Source organism: Mauremys reevesii, linkage group 6 (genome assembly GCF_016161935.1).
Source record: "Mauremys reevesii isolate NIE-2019 linkage group 6, ASM1616193v1, whole genome shotgun sequence".
NCBI lineage: Eukaryota > Metazoa > Chordata > Testudines > Geoemydidae > Mauremys > Mauremys reevesii.
In genome coordinates, this window is record NC_052628.1 from 91,382,743 (window position 1) to 91,394,782 (window position 12,040).

Below are 12,040 nucleotides of genomic sequence, written 5' to 3' on the forward strand. Positions count from 1 at the left end.
CAGACTGGTATTGCCATTCATCTGCTAACTGGAAAAAGCGAATTACTAGTCTAGACTCAGGATTTCACATTATGCTGACCTGGCTTGATCCTCATCTTTAAACAGTTTTCCATTCTCCCAAGCATGGTTGAAACGTTATTAGAGAGAAAACGTCTGTTTTATCTACTCAATTGTTTCTTTTGGCCCTGAAAAATCATGTTCTTTTTCTGGTAGAAAGAGAAAAAAAATAATCTTCATTTTTCCTCTAGATTGAGCCACATTATTTTCATTTGCAGCTGGCTGTTTGGATCTCTGTTAACCTGAGTTCTTTTAAAGAAAAAATGATTGTTGCTGTCTTTTGTTGTTGTTGCTGCTGCTTCCATCTTCTGGAAATGCTGATACTGTTTATTGACATGCTGTAGCGGAGTGGCTATCCGCTCCCGCCTGGTGGGGCTTTAAAACAGCCCTGGGAAGGGGCTTTTGGCTGAGCTGACTAGGGAAGTGGCTGCAGCTGGAGGCCACGCCCCAAACTGAACAGGGATTATAAGAAGGCAGGGAAGCCAGGAGCAGACAGTCTCTCTCTGCCTTCAGAGAGGGATGGGCTTGGCTGCTTAGCTGGAGGCTAGATACCTGAGTGAAGCAGGTCTGGGAACAGGCTGAGGAGCTAGGGAAGCTCCAGCCTGGAAAGCCCCAGGCTGCAGCCTAGCAAAGGGCCACAGGTACTGGGAGTTGCAGAGGGCAGCCCAGGGGTAGGATAAAGCAGCAGGTCCAAACCCCTATTGCCTGTGATGAGTGGGCTGATACTGCAGTCTGCCCCAGGGTGTGGGGCTAGACCATGACTGTCAGTGGCCACTACTGAGGCAAAGTGGGGATAGTAGGGTGGGGGTTCCCCTGGGAGGGGGGAGACCCAATTATAGTGAAAGGGGCACCGGGTTCAGGGAGGGACACGGGGGCCTGTGAACAGGGGGATCACCAGCCTGCCGAGGGCGCTCCAGGGCTGGACTGTGGGAAATTCCGAGACCAACCAGCAGGAGGCGTGGCAGGGGTGAGTTGACCCGTTTACACATGCCATGACTCTTCCAGGCACTAGGTTGAGGCACGAGGTCTGCTACAGAACAAGTGCAAGTTACAATCACAGCACAAGCCTTTGTTAAGTGAGGGAGGATTTGTTTTCTTTTTTTTAAATCATTTTTTCTTGTCTTCACAAAAGCAAATAGCCCATTTGAGAAAAATGTCTTAAGAGGAGGGTTGCTCAATAATGCAGTTAGAGTTTCTGGACCAAATCCTATCTGACACCTGGAAACAGGAGCAAAGCCTCCCCATTTCCAACGATGGGTGGCACTAACATGCTGCAAAAGCAGCAGTAATGTGCACCTGGATGCTTGCTGAGTCTAGCTCTATGCATAGTCCCCTTGCTGCATCCTTGTTGTTTTTTTCTATGTAAAGAGCAAAATATGTATTTTCAGTCCAGATGATGCATATTTGACTTTAGTGAAGGAATAAATATCCAGTCTCTATGAAAGCAGAGTCCCTCTCATTGTGTAGGATCAACAGTAACGTTCTTTGGGTGAGGAAAAGGTCCCGTGTGCAGCACGGAACACAGTTCTGCAGGGCTCCTTTCACACTGCCACGGGGCAGGAGAAGGGGCAGACAATGGGAAGTCATACAGTGTGGATCCACTCGCCAAATGCCTATATGAGCTTGACGGGGAAGGACACACAATAGCAGCCAGAGAATAAATGCAGTGCCAGACAGGATTCTCCCCTCTTTGCTCCCACAAAACCTGCCATGTACATGGACCAGGGTTCACCCCTAAAAATATTAGGAAAAGAAAAGTCCTGCGAAGGTCCCTTTCTCCCCTAGTGTGGATTTTACTGAATACACGTTAATGTGACCAGGATTAACCTCTAGAGACAGCTAGCTGGGTTCTAATCCTTCCGAGGAAAAAGTGCTGGGAAGTCACTGAGCCAAGCCAGACTGTCACTGCAAGCACAATGATCACAGCACACTGTGATACTTGCCAGCTGTGATTACAGTCCAGCAGGGTAGTAAACTCATTTTCAGGCAAGGCAGGTAGAAACCAAGTAAAAAGGGGACAGACAGGAAGGGGCAGGATAGAAAGCAATTAAGAAAAAAAAACCTGCCCTGACTCCAGAATTCTTTGCCAAAGCAATCATTTAAAATCAGCACTCTTTTCTCCCTAGTGAAAATCCCTTTCTTCCTTGACTGATTCCCTTTTTCTTCCCCTTCTCTGTGTGGTTCTGCCTCATCATGGTAGGTTTTATCTAATATGATGTGCCCCACTGCTTAGCAGCCTTCACTGTGATTCTGCATTGCAATTCTGCAAAATACAGTAGGTTGTTTTGTTTTAGCTGAGGGCATCTTGGCAAATAGTGAACATTCAAAAATGATTTACATCCCCAAAAGAATATATGCTACATCAGGAGTTAAATATACAGCATTTCCCAGATTGTGTGTGTGTGTGTGTGTGTGTACAACACATACTTGCTGTTTTGCAGTCCCTGTGTGCAAGGCACACAGACCAGAGTTGCATAGTATGGTTTTGAAAATTTGTGTTAAGTGTCGAAAACATTTCAGTTTACAACAGTGTTGCTGGAATATTTTGGATTTTTTCTATAGAACACTAGCAAATTACATAACAAAAAGCACTCCAAACTGATAATTTTTGTTACATATATATATATATATATATACACACAACAAATGTATGTTGTAGGGAGGGAATGTTTCGTCACACAATTTTACTTTATGTGAAATGTCAACAAAATGGGTATTTTCTCAAGGAAAACTTGCAGATAAATTTCTCATGTTTTTGATGCAAACATTTTGTTGCTCAATATAGGCACATCCTTTCTTAAGATATGCTATACCTTAGGGCTATGGTACTCTGAACTCAGTGGTTCAGGAGCTAAATTAGCAATCAGCATTACCCAAAAGAGCCACAGTAGTGTGACTTCATTGTTTCATTTACTATAGTGCTATATATTCATATTTAAACAGTATGACGGGGGAAATATTTATAAAAATATTATTCTCACAGCCAAATGAGTGTATTATTTTACCAACTACAATTGGTTAATAACATAGTAGATGCATCCCGATTAATAATTTAGATTAAAAATGAAATCACACAGTGCTTGAATATCATGTGCTGCAAACAGCTGCAGGAGACGCATTAACAGCTGCATAAAAGTGTCTGGACAGACTCTGTATAGCATAGAGCAGAAGCTCATAGTGGGGAAAGGCAAGGGCATGCACTATAGAGCCATGTTTATGTGGGTCCACTAGCCCCAGTACCTTGTACAATTGGCACAGAGGGAGCGCAGCCACTATTCCAGCCTAATCCCCCCTTCCCCAGCTGCTCCATACACCGCCAGAACATGAAAGTTCACGGTTGGTGTGGGTGGAGTGTATTTCATCTCTAGAGGGAGCAGAAACAGCAGTACTTAGGTGTAGCAGCCACAGCCCTATACCAACTTCTGCATCTCAGGAGCATGGACTGAGACTAGATTTGTTGTTAGTAAATGTTAAGAAACAAAGGTTCTTTGGGCCACCGACTCATTTAATCCCTTCCCTAACCACATCGCAGTGACCTTCCTTCGGGACTTCTGGAACCTGTTGTAACTATTCCATACACCTGTCACAGGGGTGGCTAGGATTGCCGCCTCCGAGATACAAAACACACAAATGGGACACCTGGGATGATCCTGGGACCGTAAAACTGGACAGCTGGCAGTGTTTACCGAGCACCCTTACAGATTTCCTGGGACCGCTACCTCAAAAGAAGGAAGATCCTAGGACAACCTGGGCTGCTAGCAACCCTAGGAGTGGCTCAAGAACAAAGCAAAGTGCTGCTTCCCCGCAGCACCTGAGTGCATACTTCCGCTATGCCTGCGGCACCTGCTAGCGAGAGGAGCTTGGGAATGAATGGGTGTCCCCAGCGTGGCAGTGCAGCCCAATTTTTACAATATATATTTTAACTCTTTTTTTTGCTATGTGGTAAATCACAGCTACCCAATGAGGAGAGGGAAGGACTGAAATCAACTCAGACTTCTAGGTGGTGTCAATTTGAAAAGAGAGGAAATGATAACATCTGAGCAGCACACAGAAAAGCATTTTACTCTGTCTCTCTGGAGAGCCCAGAAGCACAGGAGCAAATTTATTCTTTACGTCTCGGATTTATTGTGCCTGCTGTCAGACCTAGGGACAGCTGAGGATACAGGCTAAACTGCAGTAGCAGTGACAAGCACAGGCGAGCAGCCGGTAGTACTCCGTCTATGGGTTGTAATCATATACCACATATTAAGGCACGGCAGGTTATTCATCCTTTTGGACAGAGGTCATATTTTTCCACCATCATTTTAGTATGGCTATTGGGGATGGGGGAAATGTACAGTGAGCCAACGTTAATTTAAAATGATGTTTCTGTTCCCTCTGTCTTTGAATATATTGCCAGTGCCTTCTGTCACCTCTCGTCAACACATGAACTGTATGTCATTGTCGTATAGTTACATACATCTGAAAGAAAAGTCAGCACTGTTAGCAGTGGAGCAGGCAGGATTATTTATATGTTCTGAAACTCTTACGTTTCTCATGCTAGAACAGGTTCTACAGAATAGTCAAATCTCTCCAATATGTCTTAGCATTTATAATTCAGCTAATTCTGCCTGATTATTCCCCTGACACTTAGAGCAGAATCAGTTTAATTAAGCAAGCCATTTAAGGTGGTCAGCTATATACAAAGAATTGTGGCAATTAATAATCCTATGCAACTGGGGTAAAAAACTGTCTGAGACAGAGGTACAGCTCAGATTAACATGCTGAGTGGGTGATGCTGGAGAAGACAAGATGGTGGTCAGATTAGGAGAATTTAGCAATGGAAAGAGCAAAGTGTTTAGGGAAAATCAGATCAAGTCAGTGGCCATTTTTGGTGAGTGAAATGATCCAGGCTTGGAGGTCAAAAGAGGAGGGGTGGACAAGGGGCTGAGGAGCAAGGGGAGTATGTTAGAACATTAGTTGTAAAAGTTCTGAATTTACAATTTCTCCCTCTACCTGATAGCATGAGAACTCTGTGCATATTCTTCCTTGATCTGAAAGTTTTTGTGTGTCATCTGATGATGTGGAGAAAAACAGAAGCACAAACAATGACAAAAAAGTCCTAATTCATGTATGTAGGGCAATGGTTCTTCAAAGCACAACACATACAGATCTAGTCAAAATTCTGAAATATACAAAAGTGTGACTGTTTGCTTTGTTCTCCTCTGTAATTGGAGGATTTTGTCTGTGGATCAATACAGTTACAGATATGTCAACAACCCTATGACTGGGTGTGTGAGAAACACTCCTGCAACTACATCTCTGTTTCTGGAACTTATATTTCTGCCATCAAGCACTTCAATCGAACACATTTGTATCCAAATTTAGATCACCAAAATTTATATTTCTCATTTTAACTCCTTCAATGCTACCAGCCTTTTGACTAGCACATATGGACAAACAGATGGTGGTGAAAATAACACCTACAGCAATCCTTTGCACTTGTATCCTTCCATGCAAGGATCTCAGAGCATTTTACCAACCTTAATGAATTAGGTCTCAATTTCTTTGTGAGGTTGTACATAGCGTTCTCTCTCTCTCTCTCTTTTTTTTTTTTAAATAGAGGAGAAAAGGTAAACACACATGTTGAGTAACCTGCTCAAGGTCACATAGCAAGGGAGTGGCATAGCAGAGGAATAGACTCTAGACATCCTGACTCCATCTCCTATTCTTTAAGCCATGTTTTTACATCAGCAGTTTATGAATACAAACACAAGGAATGTGCTTCCACAGAGAGCTAGGAATTTCAGAAATTGTATAAGGAGAGCTGGGGAAGTAAAGCGTGTTTAGGTGAAGAGACACTAATAGTCATTTAAAACTGCACAGTAATTCCTGACCTCTTTCATCACATTGACTCAGGGACAGAATGTCAAACAAATATGATCTTGTTTAATTTTTAAAATGCTGAAGGAACATCCATTATTTCTTATGGTTTAGAGAGAAAGTGTGTTCTTCAGATGCCCTGACTATATACAAAATCAAGCTTCCTTCTCAGGTTTTTCTACAAACAAAAAGTGACTTAAATAGGTTAACGGTAAAATGGGAATTGAGTGGCATAGTGAATAAAATATTGAAGCTTTACCTCTTGGAAGCTAGTCTGAATTCTAAATAACAGAAATTTTGATGGGTTTAGAACAGACATATTGCAGATTACTAACCCCAAAGAGACTAGGAGGCTACAGTTCTCACACACTGTTCCACTTATTCTAGAAAAGTCAGGCATTGCTTCCAGGACATGTTTGGAACAAGCCTTCTATAGAATTTATTTACAGGAGAAAGTGTGAACAGAAATTATTGCCCTGTTAGGCTGTTGCATTCTTTGGAAAGGGTTCAGAGGACAATGAAGCAATGGGCCTCTCTTCCATGGATGGAGATATTTAGGTTCAGTTGCCAAGACTTTGTTGTAGTGATGGCCCATTTGTGTACTGTTTGAGATACTGTATCTTTTAGAACCCGAGCTCTCTATGATCGTCTTGTATGCCACCCTCTGGCAGCATATTCTTGAGTAGTTCATTTCTGTGTGGGTTATACCCGAATAAATATGCTCCTATTGTTACCTCACTCTGGGTCTGTGGTACATTTGCTGACCAATCTTGAGCAAGAAATTTTTTTTATATGTGCTTGTAAAAACAAGTCAAGCAAGTTAGCTCCACACTGGGCTTTCATTGGAAGAGTCTTGGCCCATAATGTCTCTTTCCCACACCTGTTAAAGAACTGTAAAATTGGATTGGTTTTGGAGCAGGATTTAAATATGGAAGCCAAGAGCAGGATTAAGGGCTAACCAAAGAGATCTAGAATTGAAGTTCTGGTGCTTTAAGGGAGTAAGACTCTAAGTAAATGCCTATAGCTGTAGGTACTGAAGATATATTATTCATTATTTTAAATAATTTTGTCTGCATTCATCCCATGCACTGCTTTGAAATTGACGGAGTCAGCAGCTATGTGTCTGCTTTTAACTGAAACTGAAAGCACTAGCTTCAGAAGCAGGAGAGGATGGAGGGTTCAGTTGTTAGGGCACTATCCTGACACTCGGGAGAGCCAAATTAAATTCCCTTGCTCTGCCATAAACTTCAAACTCTGCGCTTGCTTTTTAAAATATCACCAACAAACCCTTGTATTACATGGGTATGCAGATTATTTTGCATTACAAAATGTGTCTGTGTATATATTCTATATTTTGATTGATAATGAAATCAGACTGGCTGAGGCAGGAACATATCACCAAACATAGTTATGAATTATTACCTTCCAAGCTGGTTAGCAGTCCTTTGAACTACTGATCAGTTAGCAATTGGAAAAGACCAGTTAATAATTATAATATATTTGTAGTGTTGAAATTTACTTTGCACTTTCCAAACACTGGTCTCATTCTAGCAGCACAGCGCATGGGAATAGATTGCTGTGTCCATGCACAGCCCTGCCTAAAGTGTTTGTACAATGCCTAGTGTAACAGGGGCCTGGTTCATGATTAGATGCTATTGCAATACAAATAATAAGTAATAAACAATAGGGCTTTGTGCAGGTGCAGCATGGGGCTATAGATAAGAGATATTACCTGCCCTAAAGAGCTTATAGTCTACATAAGAAAGACAAACACAGGAAAACAGATCAGGACAGAGATGATGAGGATGAGAGGATTACTGATAAGTAGAGGAAAGGAGAAGAAGGGATTGCTTGAAACAGTACGTTTTCATGAGGGAGCTGGAAGAGATAAAGAGAAGGTGTCTGGAATAATTATTTAAGATGCCTGGGCACATGTATAAACAATGAACACACCATATAAACTGGACAATGTTCCAAACCCTCCCAGATTTATAGTTTCAATAATGGGCCAGTTTCTGCATCACCTCATGTAAAATGTCCCCCCCCCCCACCCACACACACAGTACCAGTTTGCCTAAGTTTTCATTATTGAAGTTACAGATAAACAAGATAAGTAATAGAAAGTGGTCTCTCCTGAAATGTTTGCTAACACTACAAGAGACACAGGGTGTATTTGCAAATCTGTACTGTAAGTGGCAACAGAAACGGTTTAATTTTCTCAACTGTAATTTTTGTCACTGAGTTTGTGGGGAAAAAAAGAACATGGTTTCTACAAGATCAAACCCACTTATTATGAGCTAACTTCATTTGAACTAAATGTATGAGCAATGCATATCATATTGAATGTAGTTAATGGGCCAGAGATTTTACTTAGCACTTCAAAGTTTCTTGAGTTAACAAGGATTATCTTTTATTGGTCTTTACATATTAATCGTGGGGCAGCAGTAATGGGATTGGGTAACAGAGGTTCATGAAACCATCATAATTTCATACCCTAACTTATACTGCAGGTTAACATTCTTGTACCTTTTGCTTATGGGAATCTCTCTCCCCTCTCCCTTTTTTCAAGTTGCAAAGCAACTGCTGTAATAAAAATACTACAATGATTACCTTGCAAACTGAATGACTGCTTTTTTCTTTTTTCAGTGCACATTGTTCCATTCACAAAACTTATCAGAATTTATGAAATGAAAATAAGTAAAATTGCAACAAACTGTTTCTTAAAGACCTAGTATTCTAATTCTGCCCTCAGTGAAGTCTATGGCACAGCCGAATTGACTTTAATGAAAACAGGCACAGACCTACAAGTAGCCTACAATTTTGAACAAGTAAAATAAGCGCGTCTCCAGAAGAAAAAAGAACCAAATAAGACTGGCAGGAAATAAAACATATTGAGAACCACCATTAGGCAGATCCTGCACCCCTTATTTACGCAGGTAGTCCTTACTTATTAGAATAGTCTTATTGAATTCAGTATGGCCACTGGTGTAAGGAAGACCTGCTTATGTGAGTAAGGGCGGCAGGAACAGGCAATAAATCTCATTGAAATCAATGGGACTTGGGCACATGCTTCAATGTTTCCCTGGGTGGGGATAGATTTAGCTATATGCCTGTACCTAAGATCTAATTTCTGCAAAGTGCTGAGCACCCTCAACTTGCATTAAAGTTAGAGTTGAAGTGCTCATCACCTCGCAGATTAGTTCCCTCACATTAGATGCAGAAGATTAATTTAAAATCAATTAATTTCATGTTGGAAATCGCACTGAATGTTTTTATAGACTACAGACCAGTTGTTCTAGCAACCAGTAAATCACTAGCTGCCTAGAATAGCTACTTTCCCTCTTCAGATCTTCATTGCCAAATTATATGCTCAACAGAGCAGCCATAATCCTCCAGAAAATCAGATTTTACTGTTCATAAATATGGCACCTCCTCTTCCTGCTCCAGTACAAAAAAATGTCATCAGCTATCAAGAATTTTAGCTGAGATAAATTATTCATTAATTTGGTCTTGAAAGCTGATTTTTTAAAAACAACTATAACTAAATACATATTTCAACCATTTGGGAAAGTGCCAGAGGGAGGAAAAAGATACAATAGGTTCATGAAGCAGTAAAAGCTCATTGACCAAAAAATAATAAAGATAAAATAAATGACATTTCTGACATGTGCTAACGAGCTGAAAATTGTGTTTGTGAATAGTGTCTAATTAGGCAGTAAACTCAATAAGTCTGGTCCCTGCTTCACTGGGAGCAGATTGTGCTCAGCACCTCACAGGGTCAGGTCATTGCTAGTATCTGTCCTAGAAATGCTGTTAGTGTGGCTGAAACTAGATAGATTTTCTTCTTCACCTAGTTACATCAATTGGAGTTGGTAGCTCTTGTTCTTCATTTCCAAATGTTTTTTGTCAAGTATGTTTTCCAAGCTGACAACACCCTTCTTCATTTCCATCTACGATCTTTCTGGGTCTTCTTGTCCCATCACTATTAGCTCTTGTTCTATCTGAAACATATCCCACAGCTCATTGTCTCAAATGACCCAGCTATCTCATTTGATACTCCTTCAGCTTTTCCGTGATGGCAGCTACCTGCATCATAGCTTGTACCATTTAATTTTGTAATCTATCCTACCAAGAAAGATTTCCTTCTTGGTCTGACAAAATGGAAATCTCCAAAGACAATGATCACCATTCTTGCAACAATTATGAAGGAAAGAAATTAGACTTTTTCCATGGTGTGAATGGAAAAGAATGAGCTACATCACTCAGGTTTCAGAGTGGTAGCTGTCAGTCTGTATCAGCAAAAACAATAAGGAGTCCTTGCGGCACCTTAGAGACTAACAAATTTATTTGGGCATAAGCTTTTGTGGGCTAAAACCCACTTTACTGGCATCTGAGTTATATAAATAACAGATGGACTGCACCTAAATCCCAGATCTATGGAAAAATTTGGATCTGGGTATGAATGTGAACTTCACAACACGAGAGACCAGTACCCTAGATCTTTACATTTCTGAATTTTGGAAAAGTTTGGATCCATCTCTGGTTGAGAGAAAAGCCAACACACAGCCAGTAAAATCAGTGCAGAGTGAACCTCTGTTCTGAACTCAGCTCATTGTGCCACAGTATTCCAGCATGATGCACTGATTTGTTAATGTTAGAATAACAAATGGCACAACCACTTTGTGTGCCAAGTGTCAGTTTGGAATGAACTTTTATTGTCAGATTATACACAATGAAAATAAGGGGGATCATAATGGGAACCTAGCTCCAGTCTTCATTATAGCAGCGCAATGGTTGCCACTAAAGTAAATGAAAACATGACAGGCAAGAGGAGAAAAAAATGTTTCATTATTCATGGATGTCAAATAGAGATGGGATTCTCTTGTTTCCCTTTGGCAAGAGACTAATTAAATCTCTTCCTGTGGCTCCTTAACTTGGAAACGTGCTCCTGGGATTCACAAATCAGTTTCTTCTTTTTTTTTTTCTTTTCTCTTTTTTTTAGCTTGTAACTTGAGTTTTTATTTACAATGTGGATTTGCTGAAACAGTTATACAGGAGCCAAAGCCTCAACTTCTTCAGAGATCCCACCACAGGACACATTGGTAGCTGGAGCTGTAAATCTATTCTTCATCATCGGGAGGGATCCCCAATTCCTCATCTGTTCATTGCAAAGCATCTGGGTAAGGAAAGTGACCCAGCACCGCGTCCAGGTTGTGCCAGAAGTGCCACAGGATCCAGAACCACGTGAAGCCACTGAGGAGTTTGCCATGGATCACCTGCCGGCGGGTCAGCCCCGGGAATTGCCGGTAGTGGGGCTCGATGTGCACCCCACCTCCTGTGGTCTCTGGCACAGAGGATCCAGACAAGGCCGCCCCTGGTGCGGCCCAGAGCATGACACCGCCGCCACCGTACAAGCCGCCCGCCCATTCCCCAATGTCACCTTAGTGGATGCAAACCAGTGCCTACTATCTGTAATTTCTTCCTTACATGAACTCTTTTTATAACTGAGTAATATTACAGTGGTGCCACTCACTCAGCTAAGGCACTCTCAGCATTTTAAAAAGATGTCACTTGAAATACTCAGGGGTTTTACTTCAGCCATAAAATGTCCTTGGTAGTAGTAACAACATTTAACCTTTACCAGCATTCATGTATGTGCATTTCTATGTTACTTGTCACCAAGGATCTGTGGGTATGTCTACATTGCAATGTAAGACCAGAGCTAGTAGAATTTGAGTTTGCAGACCCTGGATTTGTTAACCTAGGGCTTTAGCATCCATGCTCATTTGTAGTTCTAGATTAGGAATTGTTGAACCCTAGGTCCCAGCCTTTGCTTCAGCATCTACACTGCATTATGGGGGCTTGAGTCCAACCACCCATATCCTAGGCTTCCTAGCTCCCTCCCAAAATATGGCTGTTTTAGCCCTTTGTTTGTGGTGCAGTGTAGGAAAACTTGACCGTCCAGAGGACAAAGGAAGTCAGTCTGTGGAATTGTGGAATACTTTTGATGGACTCCCAGAGCATGAGTCCAGTGGGGCAGCATCTATACTGCAAAGCAATAGGACTTGAACTTTGGGTCTCAGTTTGACTCAGGCTCAGACCCTCCACCCCATTGGGATCC

General features: G+C 41.6%; 1 protein-coding gene across 9 annotated transcripts in view; it reads right to left on the reverse strand.

Moving 5' to 3' along the window:
• TRPM3 (transient receptor potential cation channel subfamily M member 3) overlaps positions 1-12,040 on the reverse strand; it is a 600,384-nt gene that overhangs the window by 87,001 nt on the left and 501,343 nt on the right. The window lies entirely within an intron of this gene.